Raw genomic sequence first — 14,074 nt, forward strand, 5'->3', positions numbered from 1 at the left:
GAAGGAAGGAAGGAAGGAAGGAAGGAAGGAAGGAAGGAAGGAAGGAAGGAGAATATAAAGGAATAAAGAATGGCAACTCTGTAGGCAGATCAGTGGCATGGGCTGCTCGACTGAGTATACTTATAGTCACTTCTTGATTATATGCTAAAAAAGGTGGATTATTTATGAGTTTCCTTAAAAAAAGGGTGGGCAATTCCCAGGACTGAGAGTTCCTCCCCTTTTTAGACCATATAGGGTAACTTTCAGACATTGCCATGGCATCTGTAAACTATCATGGCACTGGTGGGAGTGTGTTTTACATATTAATGCATTATAATTAGCATATAATGAGCAGTCAGGAAGACCAGAGGTCACTCTTGTCCCCAACTTGGTTTTAGAGGGATTTGGCCAGCTTGTTTACTGCAGGCTATTTTATCATCAAGGTCTTTATGACCTATTGTGCCAACCTCCTACCACATCCTGTGACTTAGAATGTCTAATCTAGGAACGCAGCACAGTAGTGTAAGCAGGTCAGGGGGTGGAAGTGGGGGGAGGGCGTCCTGAAGATGCTCCCAGCTCCCCAGTGAGGCTCTTGGCCTCTCTTACCCCGAAGAGTGGGAAAAGGGGCCCCAGAGGCATGGTGAGTTTGCCATTCGAATAAATATCGTGGACCCAAAGAATTTTGTGGAAAGTGATTTATTAGACAGAGAGAGAGAGAGAGAGAGAGAGAGAGACAGCTCCCATGCTGCCATGGGAGGGGATCCAGTGAAGAAATCTGTATAGGGAGGGAGTGGTGGGATTTTAACCCTTGAGTCATTCCCTCCCCATTCATGTTCTTGTCCAATGAGAGGAGTTCTTTCAAACTTCCTCTGGAGTGATTGATCTTTGACTCTGATACCAGATTGGCTACTTCACTGACAACTCTTGAGTTAGAGAGCCCCCTCCTCCCAGAGCTTTCACTGGGCTTTTTGGACAAAGGAGCCCACCTGGATTTCTCTACCTAGCCTGCATGCAGGAAACCTAGACAAAGAACTCTGCATTACCAGATGGAAGTGTGGAGTCGGGAAATTCCTGCCTCACGGACCCGGGAAGAGTCCCTCAGACCCCCTCTGAACAGGAAAGTTAAACTGCTATTGGGACATGGGTGTTGGTCACTCTCTAACTACTTCCTGCTATTGGGGCATAGAAAGAGCACTGCAGTTGAAGTTTCCTCCAGAGGGGAGTCTTCCAGGGGTGCAGGTTGATCCAGAGGTCCACAATAGAACTCACGAGCCAAGGACATTTGGGGTTCCATTTGCAGAACCATTCGGAGCCTTGTGGCCTCAATTCAAGAAGAAACGTATTTGACAAGAAGATTAAGGATGACAGGCCAGAAGGCCAGCAATGAAAGAATGGTTCTAAACGGGCCTAGCAGAGGGCAGAGCCAGGACAGCCAGCTGTTAAAGAAGCTTCAGGATCCTGTTTCTTGAAGGTCTTTAGCCCTGCGTTTGCTTCGGTCCCTGAGTTCTTTAACTTTGTTTAAGACAATACCCGATTGGTTTACAAAATAGCAGCATTCTTCTCCTAAAAAGAGACAGGTTCCTCCTTTCCCTGCTGTTAGCAGATCCAGGGCCCTTCTATGTTGAAGAGCCACGGCAGCTAAAGAATTAAGCTGCTTCTGCAGTCAGCTGCTTCTGCAGAGAGAATTAGCAACCTTTTTCCATGTCATCATTTAACTCCTGAGACAGCTTATAGTAAAACTGAATAGAGGTAGTAATTCCTCCAGTGCCAGGACCAAGTCCTCCTTTTATTCTGCCTCCACCCCACCCCTGCCCCACTATGAAAGGAATAATTGCAGTCCGAGTATGGCGTGGCCTTGGCAAGAGAAGACTCTGCACCTGAGAGTCGGTGTAAATTGTCCTGGCGGGGGGTAGGGGGGTGGCGCTAGGAAACAGAGGAGGAGAGCTATTAGGCCAATTAGTAGGGGCAACCACACAGAGTCCAGTCACAGACAGTAAAGAGTGATAGCCCTGTTCATGCCAGGATGTAAGTTAGACTCATGAGTAGTTGCTTTCCTGGGAACCTCATCGGAAGAGAAAATGTAGATTCTCTAAAGGCTCGCAGGTATACAAAGGGTCGTCTCCTGGAACTTCAGGCTGTGGAGTGGACAGTCTGTGATGTTTTTCAGGGGTGTCCAAGGCTTGAGCCGAGTGTGATGAATCCAGGAGTCAGTTCCCACCACCTTAACTGCCGTTGGGGTAGACAGAATAACCGAAAATGGTCCTTCCCAAGACAGGCCTGGAGAGGGAGAGTCTGATGGGAAAGGCTTAACAAACACTAGGTCTCCAGGGCAGAACACCTCTTTCCCTCTTTCCCTAGGGTGTCCTTCAGGTAAGGTCCTAAGAACCTGTTGGTACTTAGCCAAGGAGTTTATAAGTTTTATTAGATCTGCTGTTTCCTTGTCTAATATGAGATCATTAGTAAGAAAGGGCCATCCATAAAGCATCCCATAATAATCCCTGTCTCCCTAAAATGTATAAAACCAAACTGTAACCTGACCACCTCGGGCACACTTTCTCAGGACCTCTTGAGACTGTTCCCTGGGACATGGTCACTCACACTGGCTCAGAGTAAAACGCTTTCAATGTTTTACAGTTTGTTTTTCTGTTAACAGGAGGTTGTGAAACAGAGTCACGAAAGAGACCATAGGGAAGGCCACTTTGGGCCTGATGGGGAAGACAACTCTCAGGAAAGAGTATTTGGCCCAAGACCTGGAGGCTGAGAAGTTAGAGTAAGTGCGGTGTAGTAATAATGTTTGGTCTTTGTCCTAAAATCCTTGAAATTTCCTGAGTAACAGTAGGGTCCTTTGTTATCCACAACAAGCCCCTTTGATCACACCCGAGTTTATGCTAATGAGGCGACTTGGTGTGGGGTCCCTAGATAGCCTCTGGAGGGGGTTAGTCCCCAGAAAAACCACAGGATTCAAGGGTGGGAATTTTCAGCTCCACCCACTGGCCTCTGGGAAGGAGGAGGAGGAGCTGGAGGTTGAGCTCTGTAAAAACTCTTGAACAAGATTTTATGAGCTTCCAGGTTTGTGAACACAAGGAGGTGCTGGGAGGGTGACACCCCCAAGAAGCTCTGTACCACCCCCACCCATAACTCGTCCTCCACATCCATCGCTTCCATCTGGCTCTTTCTCCAGCCTATGTGACAAAGCCAGACCTTGTCTCAAAAAATAAAAAATAAAGAAAATTTAATTACTAGCTTTTCAATATCATAATATCTGTCAGTAAATTATTTAAATATTCCTCTCTTTTTTAGATGGAGTTTTGCTCCGTCACTCAGGCTGGAGTGCAGTGACATGATCTCGGCTCATTGCAACCTCTGCCTCCTGGTTTCAAGCAATTCTCCCACCTCAGCCTCCCAAGTAGTTGGGATTACAGGTGCCCACACAGCACCCAGCTAATTTTTTCTTTTGTGTGTGTGTGTGTGTATTTTTAGTAGAGACAGGGTTTCATCATATTGGCCAGGCTGATCTTCAATTCCTGACCTCAAGTGATCTGCCTGCCTTGGCCTCCCAAAGTGCTGGAACTACAGGTGTGAGCCACCATGTCCAGCTAAACATTACAGATAAGCAAGGAGGAACAGCTAGAGCAAAGCAGGTAGTACTGGATGAGAGTTGGAGACATCGGTGTGAACTTACTTTAGCCTAAAATACAAATGTACCTGCCGATGGATGGACATAGACATATATGAACAAATATTAGATATATTTATAGAGCTGTGTACATGCACAGCCTAGAAGCAATGACACCCCAGTACCATCAAGCGCACCCAATGCCCACATCTTTTTTTATTTTTTTTATCGCATTTTAGGTTTTGGGGTGCATGTGAAGAACATGCAAGATTGTTGCATTGGTACACACTTGGCAGTATGATTTGCTGCCTTCCTCCCCTTCACCTATATCAGGCATTTCTCTCCATGCTATCTCTCCCCACCTCTCCACCCCCCCGTCCCTTCCCCATTTCCCCCCAACAGACCCCAGTGTGTAGTGCTCCCCTCCCAGTGTCCGTGTGTTCTCATTGTCCAACACCCGCCTATGAGTGAGAACATGCGGTGTTTGATTTTCTGTTCCTGTGTCAGTTTGCTGAGAATGATGGTTTCCAGGTTCATCCATGTCCCTACAAAGGACACAAACTCATCGTTTTTGATGGCTGCATAATATTCCATGGTGTATATGTACCACATTTTCCCTATCCAGTCTACCATCAATGGGCATTTGGGTTGGTTCCAGGTCTTTGCTACTGTAAACAGTACTGCAATGAACATTCGTGTGCACGTGTCCTTATAGTAGAACGATTTATAATCCTTTGGATATATACCCAGTAATGGGATTGCTGGGTCAAATGGAATTTCTATTTCTAGGTCCTTGAGGAATTGCCACACTGTCTTCCACAATGGTTGAACTAATTTACACTCCCACCAACAGTGTAAAAGTGTTCCTATTTCTCCACATCCTCTCCAGCATCTGTTGTCTCCAGATTTTTCAATGATTGCCATTCTAACTGGCATGAGATGGTATCTCAATGTGGTTTTGATTTCCAATACCCACATCTTAAATTCAAATACTCTTCTCCAATAAAACGAACCAGGACTCATTGAAGAATTGGCTGATTCCAGAGCTGGGAAAAGATGATCCTGGAGCATCTTGTAGTGCAAGAAAGTAAGGCAATGCTAAAAACTTATGAAAAGCAAATGATGAGAGCATGTCAAAGGGACACAGGAAGCAACTGAAAGTTTGCAAAGTTCAAATCTGAGACAATTTGAGCCAAAAAAATCCAGAAAGTGGTATTCAACTATAATTCAAAATATAAAATAAATATCCATAAATCTAAAATGATTTAGATAAATGATTGGATAAATAAATAGGGATGTAATGGTTAATTGTTTTTTTTTTTTTTTGAGACAGAGTCTCACTCTGTCACCCAGGCTGAGTGCAGTGGTGTGATCAGCTCACTGCAACTTCCACCTCCCAGGTTCAGGTGATTCTCATGTCTCAGCCTCCGGAGTAGCTGGGACTACAGGCACGAGCTACCACGTCCAGCTAATTTTTGTATTTTCAGTACAGACAGCATTTTGCCATGTTGGCCAGGCTGGTGTAGAACTCCCAACCTCAAGTTATCCACCAGCCCTGACCTCCCAAATTGCCAGGATTACAAGTAAGAGCCACCATGCCCAGCCTACAATTATTAATTTTATATGTCAACCTTTTTAAACAGAAGAGGGTGCCTGTATACATGCCAACTTGACTGGAATAAGGGATGCCCAGATAGCTAGAGAAATATTATTTCTGATGTGTCTGTGAGGGTTTCTGGAAAAGATTAGCATTTGAATCAGTAGACTGAACAAAGAAGATCCACCTTCACCAATGCAGGTGAGCATCATCCAAACCATTGAGGGCCCAAATAGAACAAAAAGGTGAAAGAAGGGTGAATTCTCTCTCCCTTCTTGAGCTCAGACATCCATTTTCTCCTGCCCTTAGACATTGCAGTTCCTGGTTCTCAGGCTTTCAGACTTGGAATTAATTACACCATTATCCCTCCTGGGTCTCCAGCTTGTAGAGAGCATATCATTGGACTTCTTGGCCTCCATACTTAAGTGGGCCAATCTCATAATAAATCTCTCTCTCTCTCTCTCCTATTGTTTCTGTTTCTCTGGAGAATTCTGACTAATGCAAGGTTGAACAGACAAATCTCTTGTACCAAAAAATCCCAGATAGTTTATTATAGATACTCTTCCTTCAAGGAGGTGGAGCGTAAGTCTCTGACCCTTACGTGCTCACTGTTTAGAGCGATTTCCTTCCAAAGGGTACATACAGTCTGAAAAGGAGAAATAGAAAGTAACTTTACAGTGGGAAGACTGGCAAGCACGGCCTAGCCAGGTGACCAAGGTCAACATCAACAATAAGCCATGGTGACAGCAGGCACCCCTGATATCATATGAAGATAATGGTACTTCTCCTCTGTAGTCTTCTTCCCAAAACCGCATAACCTCAGTCTAACCATGAGAAAAATATCAAACAAATCCCAATTGAGGAATATTCTACAGTATACCTGACCCATACTTCTCAACACAAGTCAAGGTCATCAAAAACATAGAAGATCTGAGGAAACTGTCAAAGCCAAGGGGATGCTGAGGAGATACGATGCTGATAGAATGTGGTGTCCTGGATGGGATCCTGGGACAAGAAACGAACATTAAGAAGAAACTAAGGGCAGGGTGCGGTGGCTCACACCTATAATCCCAGCACTTCGGGAGGCCGAGGCGGATGGATCACCTGGGGTCAGGAGTTTGAGACGAGCCTGACCAACATGTGAAACCCCATCGTGTCTCACACCTATAATCCCAGCACTTTTGGAAGGCCAAGGTGGGTGGATCACTTGAGGTAGGGAATTTGAGACCAGACTGGTCAATATGGTGAAACCCTGGCTCTACTAAAAATACAAAAAATTAGATGGGTATCATGGCGGGCACCTGTAATCCCAGCTACTCAGGAAGCTGAGCCAGGAGAATCACTTAAGCCCGGGAGGTAGAGGTTGCAGCGAGCCAAGATCATGCCAAGTGATACTCCAACTCAAAAAAGAAAAAAAAGAAACTAAGGAAGTCCAATAAAGTATGGATTTTCACTAATAACAGTGTGTCAATATCAGTCCATTCGTTGGTACTAATATTCCACAGTGATGTAAAATATTAACAACAAGGGAAACTGGATGCAGTACATCTGGAGCCTCTCTGCACTATTTTTATAATATCTCTGTAAATATAAAGCTATTCTAAAGTAAAACGTTTATTTTAAAATCATGATATGAATATTCTATCACTACTGAATAAACTTTGCCAAGATTCTTAACACATACCATTGTTTGTTTCAGACACTTAATTTGTCATTATTTGAACACAAATAAGTTTGCCTGTCTCGCACACATAAGCTTTGTCTCTCACCACACTCTTGCCTATTCCGGAACGACTTGGCCTAGAGCATGTTTGTGTACATCTCAAAGAATCACTGAATTCTGATTCTTTGAGAAGAAGGAGATACTATGATCTGGAAAAAAAAAGTATTTTGTTTTATGATCAATACAAAAATTCCTGTACTGATACCAAGTTTGGTATGCGTATCATCTATGTGTCAGGGCCTGGTTTCTGCATCTCACATGTTGAGATCTATTTAACACCTCGTTTCAAATCTGTAAGAGACATTATCAGCCTTTTGTTATCATGAAAATTGAGGCACAGTTTCTCTAATGAGGGAAAATCCTGAAAACACAAACATGATGAAGATGAAATAAGGTTATGTACGTACAACAGTTTAGAGCCTGAGGTGTCTTTTGTGCTAAACAAATGTCAACTACAATTTAGTTTTTTATTTTAGAAACTCCGCTTTCATTGCAAGTATGTTTGAGATCCTCCCACTGCGTTCATGGGTCTGGATATGCCATTCGAGCCCTGTCACTTATTTTCTTAAATGCAATTTTTATGGAGACAATTTGTAGGTTCAGATGCAGTTGAAAGACATAATACAAAGAGATCCCACGTACCTTTCACTCAATTTCTCCTAATGGTATTACTTGTGAAAATGACAGTACAATTTCACAATGGGAATATTGATGCTGATATTGACACAATTGACTCATCTTATTCAGAATTCCCCAATATTACTTGTACTCATCAGTATGCATATATTTAGTTCTACACAGTTTTGTCACATATGTAATTTCATGTATCGACCACCACAGTGAAGACACAGAAGAGTGCATCACCACAAGCATCCCCGTGTTGCCCGTCTATAGCCACCCATCCCTCCCTCCCAGCTCTACCACCCTATCCCTAAGCCTGTTATCCAATAATCCACTCTCCATTTATAAAATGTTGTCATTGCGAGAACGTTGTATAAGTGAAATCATACAGTATGTAAACTTTTGGGATTGCCTTTTCCACTCTGCATAATTCTTGGAACTTCAACAAGTTGTATGGATCCACAATTTGTTCCCTTTTGTTTCTGAGCAGTATCCCATGGTATGAATGCACTCCATTTTATTTAACCATTCACCTTAGCTGTTTTCATTTCACCAATGAAATGTTCAATATTCAGGTACACATTGTTGTTTGAACATAATTTTCATTTATCTGAGATAAATGCCCAAAGGTATGACTACTAGGTTGCACGGTAGTTGCACGTTTAGTTTTTTTGTTTGATTTGTTTTTGTTGTTTTTTTGTGTTTTTGTTGTTGTTGTTTTGGGGGGCAGTTTTTGAGATAAAGTCTTGCTTTGCCACCCAGGTTGGAGTGCAATGGTGTGATCTCTGCTCATTGCAACCTCTGCCTCCTGGGTTCAAGCAATTCCCCTGCCTCAGCCTCCTGAGTAACTGGGATTACAGGCACACACCACTAAGCTCAGCTAATTTCTTTATTATTTTTAGTAGAGATAAAGTTTTATCATGTTGGTCAAGCTGGTCTCGAACTTCTGATCTCATGATCCACCCTCTTCGGCCTCCCAAAGTCCTGAGATTACAGATGTGAGCCACCACGCCCGGCCTCATGCTTAGCTTTTTAAGAGACTGACAAACTGTTTTCCAGAGTGGCTATACCATTTTACATTCTCACCAGCAACAAATGAGGGATCCAGTTTCTCCACATCCTGGCCAGCTTTTGGTGACATCACCATTTTTTATTTTAGCCATTGCAATACTTGTGCAGTAATAGGTCATTGAGATTTTCGTTTGCAGTTACCTGACAGCTAATAATGTTGAACACTGTCTCCTGTACTTATTTGCCATCTCTATATGTTCTTCGGAAAAAGGTTCACGGCTTCTGTCCATTTCGTAGTTGAATCATCAGTTTCTTTACTGTTCTGGGAATGCACATATTCTAGATACCAGTTCTTTGTCAAACATGTGGTTTGCAATATTTTCTCCCAGCCTAGCTTGGTCTTTTTACTCCTTCTCATGGCCGTTTGCAGAGCAAAAACTTTTAATTTTGATAAAGTCCAAAATTTATCCATCAAAATGCCCTTTGATGGATCATGCTTTTGGTGTCAAATCTAAGAAATAGCCCTAGATCTTAAATATTTTCTCTTTTCTCCCCTGAAAAGGTGTATTGTTTCACATTTTATACAAACTCATGATCCATTTGGAGTTAACTTTTGTAGAAGATGCAAAGTTTAGGTTGAAGTTCTTTTTTTCTCCTTTTTTTTTTTTTTTAGCTTGTTTATTTTGCCCATGGATATCCAACTGCGCCAGCACCATTTGTTGTAAAGACTGCCTTCCTCCATTAAACTGTTTTTGAATCTTTGTTCAAAATCAGTTGGGCTCATTCCTTTTGGCCTATTTCTGGATTCTCTGTTTTGTACCATGGATTTGTGTGTCTGTCATTCCCCAATACCACACCATATTGATCACTGTAGCAATATATACCTGACACTTACCCAGGATTCCTCTATAGCCACAGTATATATTGCTAGATCTATTCCCAGTGTCTGTGAAGGGGCAGAGACTCTCACTGCTGCAGCAACAAAGTGGCTTCTAGGCCAGCCCACCTGTGGCAGGATTCCATCCGAGTGCTGCCCAGTTGCTCAGTACTTCTTGGTCGGAAGTGGCATCTAGGATCCAGAAGGAAGGAGAGCACTTCCCTGCTGGGTGATTATGGCTAGTGAAGTTCCTGACCAGTCCTCTTGTGCCTCTCACCTTCTTTAACGATAAGGTCTCTCTTTCAATCTAGGGGATGGACATCCCCACCTGGGCCACCTTGTGTCACCTTTGTCTGTTGGATGGGGGCTATGAGACCCCTGTTACTGCATTGCTTTTCAGTTCTTGGTCCCAAACCAGGCTACCTCCCTCCTCCCACCTTTCAGAGTTCTCCTCTGGCACTCTTGCTTTATTTCTAGGGTTGATTGGACTTGGCAGAGAGTGGCAGGGAGAAATGAGCCTGTGCCATTTTGTTCGGGCTGGAAGTTTCATCATTATTTTTATATAGCAGAACCTTGGCTTGAAAATTCAAACCTTTTAGCCCATTTCTCCTTGTGTAGCTTTTGTACTATCATGGATTTTAAAGGCAAATTGATCTAAGCAAATGAACAGCAGAATAATTTAGATTGTTAAGGAATTTCAGCATCATTGGTCCTGGTGCTATTTCAGAACTTCCAAACAATGATACATAAATGAGCCCCAGTTCCTCACAGCAGACCAATTGTGCATGTGGCCGGCCCACATTGTCATGAAATTCAAACCACTCTGAAAATCTGTCTTCTTTCAAAAAAAGATGGAAGCCTATAAAAGCTGTGACTTGAAACCCTTGACAAATGTCCATTATGTAAATCTATTGTCACAGCAAGTGTAGAAATAAAAAAAGAGAATGAAGCAAATCCCACGGAGACTAGAATTGTAACCATGACTCCAACTGCTGCAGGCCTCCCCCCAAAGAAACTATAATTAGCTTTCTCATCTTCCTACACCCCACACAACCAAATGTTCGGTTTTCACAAAGTGTTGTTAGTCGAGGCAGCACTTCACGGTGAGGCGTGATGTTCACAGAGCTGAGTCGTAGCATGTTATGAAGCCACTGATAGTGCACGAGCCCAACCCAAGACGCTCCAACTGACAGGCCCCTCCAGTGGCACATCCTGCACTTCGCTCTCTTCGCAGCCTCCTGGGCACAGCTTCTGGTGAATTTTTCAGCTCTTTCTTTGTGTCCAGATACCTCCCTTTAGTAGGATTTGGAGCCGTAAATGAAATACTGAAGCAACGGAGTGCAGTTCATTCACGTCACTCTTTTACTCGCCCGACAGACCTTGACTAGCTCCCTGTGCTACGCAGAGTTCTGGGGTTCTTATGGAGCTCCGGAGTCCAGTGGGGAGACCCGTGTAAGACAAGTACTTAAGGTAATCAAACGATGGAAGATACTACACAGGAAAACTACCCAGTGCAATGGAAGCAAGTGAGAAAGGGTCCCACTGTGGCCTGGGGTGTCGGAGGAGCCCCTTTGGGGAGGTGAAAGCTGAGGTTGAAACAGAATATGAGCGAAAGGCTGTCCCTAAACACCTACACTTAACTCTGTTCTAGGTCAGTGGCAATCCCATACAGCCTCTTCAGAGTCCAGAACCTCCTTCCTAAACTCATCTTCCCATGACCATCCAAATTAGTCCCCCTAAAGCCTATTATTCCATGTCTGTTCCGGCCTTCCTAAACCCATTCTCCATGACAAGTCCAGAGCGGCCTTTCTAAAACTCATCCTCCCATGACACACAGGTTTCCTAAAACTCATCATTGCAAAAATATAACCCCACAGGTTAAAGAGGTTCAAGACAAAAACTGCATCAAGTCATGTCATATCACATTGCTCAAAACCACTGATAAAACGGAAATCTTAAAAGTCATTAGAGAAGACATATTAAACAGAAAGGAGTGAAGACAAAGATGAGAGCAGGCTTCTCATGCAAGTCTGAAGACATCTTTAAAACGCAAAGAAATATCACTGTCAACATGGAATTCTTCACTCAGAGAATACCTTTCAAAAGAAGGTTTAAAAAGGCTTTTTTGGCCACATAATAGTCAAAGAATTTATCTCCAGCTGGTCTGCACTTGGAGAAATGCAAACAAAAGAAAAATTACACAAGATGGAAATCTGTACCCACACAAAGGAACAGAGAACAGCAGAAACAGTAACTGAATGAGTAAATATAAAGAATTTAAAGAATAAACCTTTGTAAAAGATAATCAAATGTTTAGAGCAATCATAATAATGTACTGTATAATTGATAACAACTACAGTATATATAAAATCTATTGAGATATATAAACATATTAAAACAATAGCACAGAGAACAAAAAGGAAGAATGGAAATATACTGTTTTAAGTCCTTTTACTGCATGGAAAGTGATAACATATCACTCAAAGTTAGACTCTGATAAGTAAAAGATATGTACCATAAACTTTAAAGAAATCACTAAAATATCACAACAAAAAGTCAGCTAATAATACAACAAAGTAAATGATAAGGAATTATATATATATATATATATATATATATATATATACACACATATATAATTGCACTTTAGGTTCTGGGGTACATGTGAAAAACATGCAGGATTGTTGCACAGGTACATACATGGCAATGTGGTTTGCTGCCTCCATCCCCATCACCTATATCTGGCATTACTACCCATGTTATCCCTCCCCACCTCCCTACCCTGCACTGTCCCTCCCCTAGTCCCCCGCAACAGACCTCAGTGTGTGATGCTCCCCTCTGTGTCCATGTGTTCTCACCGTTCAACACCCGCCTATGAGTGAGAATATCCAGTGTTTGATTTTCTGTTCTTGTGTCCGTTTGCTGAGAATGATGGTTTCCAGGTTCATCCATGTCCCTATAAAAGACACGAACTCATCGTTTTTTATGGCTGCATAGTATTGATAAGGAATTATTTTTAAATGTTCAATCCACAAGTAGTAGAGAAACAAGGAAAAAGGAACAATGAACAGATGGGGCAAATACAAAGCAAATAGTAGGAAGATAGAGTTAAACCCAACTATGTCAATAATTATGTTAAGTGTAAATAGTCCAAAAATCCATTTAAAAGTTGGATATTGTCCAGTGCAATTTAAAAAAGTAAGCATATACCATTGCCTATGGGAAATTTACTTTTTTGTTTTATTTTGTTTTGGAAATTTACTTTAAATATAAAGACACAAGTAAGTTAAATGTAAAGAATGGGAAAACATATGCTATGCTAACACTAGTCAAAAGAAACCAACTGTATCCATTATACCTCAATAAAGCTGGAAAAAGGAGAGTGATAGCATATTAATACCTGACAGAGTTGATTTCAGAACAAAGGCTATCACAAGGGATAAAGAGAATCTTGTTATAATGATACAGGTGTCAATTAATCAAGAAGACATAACATTAATCCTAAATGCATATGTGCATAAAAACAGAACTTCAAAATACAAGAAGCAAAACTTGACATAGGCAAGTAAATATACACAAATCCACAGGTAGACTCAGAGATTTCAACATCACTCCCTTAATAACTGATAGAGTATGTAAACAAACCATCAGCAAGGATATTTAGAGATACACACAACAGCATCAATTAACTTGCCTCAAATAACATTTATAAAACACACCAGCCAACAGCAGCAGAATACACATTCTTTTCAAATGCATACGGAACATTTATCAAGAACAACCATATCCAGAGCCATGAAACAAGACTTCATGAATTATTTGTTTATTTACTTATTTATTGTATTTTTGAGACAAGATTTCACTCTGTCACCCAAGCTGAAGTACAGTGATATGATCATGGCTCACTGCAGCCTCGAACTTCTAGGTTCAAGCAATCCTACTGCCTCAGCCTTCTAAGTAGCTGGGACTGTAGGTACACACCACCACCCCAGCTGATTTTTTAATTTTTTTGTAGAGACAGAGCCTCAATATGTTGATTAGGCTGGTCTTAAATTCCTGACCTCAAGAAGTCCTCCAACCTTGGCCTCCCAAAGTGCTGAGATTACAGGTGTGAACTACCACTCCCAACCTTAATAAATTTAAAAAGACTCTGTCATAAAAACATGTTCTTAGAGAATAGGTGCAGTGGCTCACATCTGTAATCCCAGCACTTTGGGAGGCTGATGAAATAGAAAACAAAAAGTGAATGAAATCAAAAGCTGATTCTTTGATAACATCAGTATAATTAATAAGCCTCTAGCCAAGTTGGTCAAAAAAGGAAAAGAAGAAACAAGTCACTATCATCAGGAGCTAGAGAGGTGGCATCAAGTCAAGTAATGCAGATATTAAGAATGTAATAAGGGAACGCTATAAATAAATCGTGCTAATAATTTTGGCAACTTAGACAAACTCAACAAATTCCTCAGAGGACACAAAGTGCACACACTCACTCAAGAGGAAAGAAACCAAAAGCCCTACCATCTATTAACCAAACTGATTTGTAGTTTAAAAACTCCCCACAAAGAAAAAAAGAAAACTCCAGGCCCAGATAGCTCCATTGGGGAATTCTATCAAATAGTTAAAGAAGAAATTAAACCAATTCTACATGAA

The sequence above is a fragment of the Cebus imitator genome, unplaced genomic scaffold (genome assembly GCF_001604975.1).
Source record: "Cebus imitator isolate Cc_AM_T3 unplaced genomic scaffold, Cebus_imitator-1.0 Scaffold34, whole genome shotgun sequence".
Lineage (NCBI taxonomy): Eukaryota > Metazoa > Chordata > Mammalia > Primates > Cebidae > Cebus > Cebus imitator.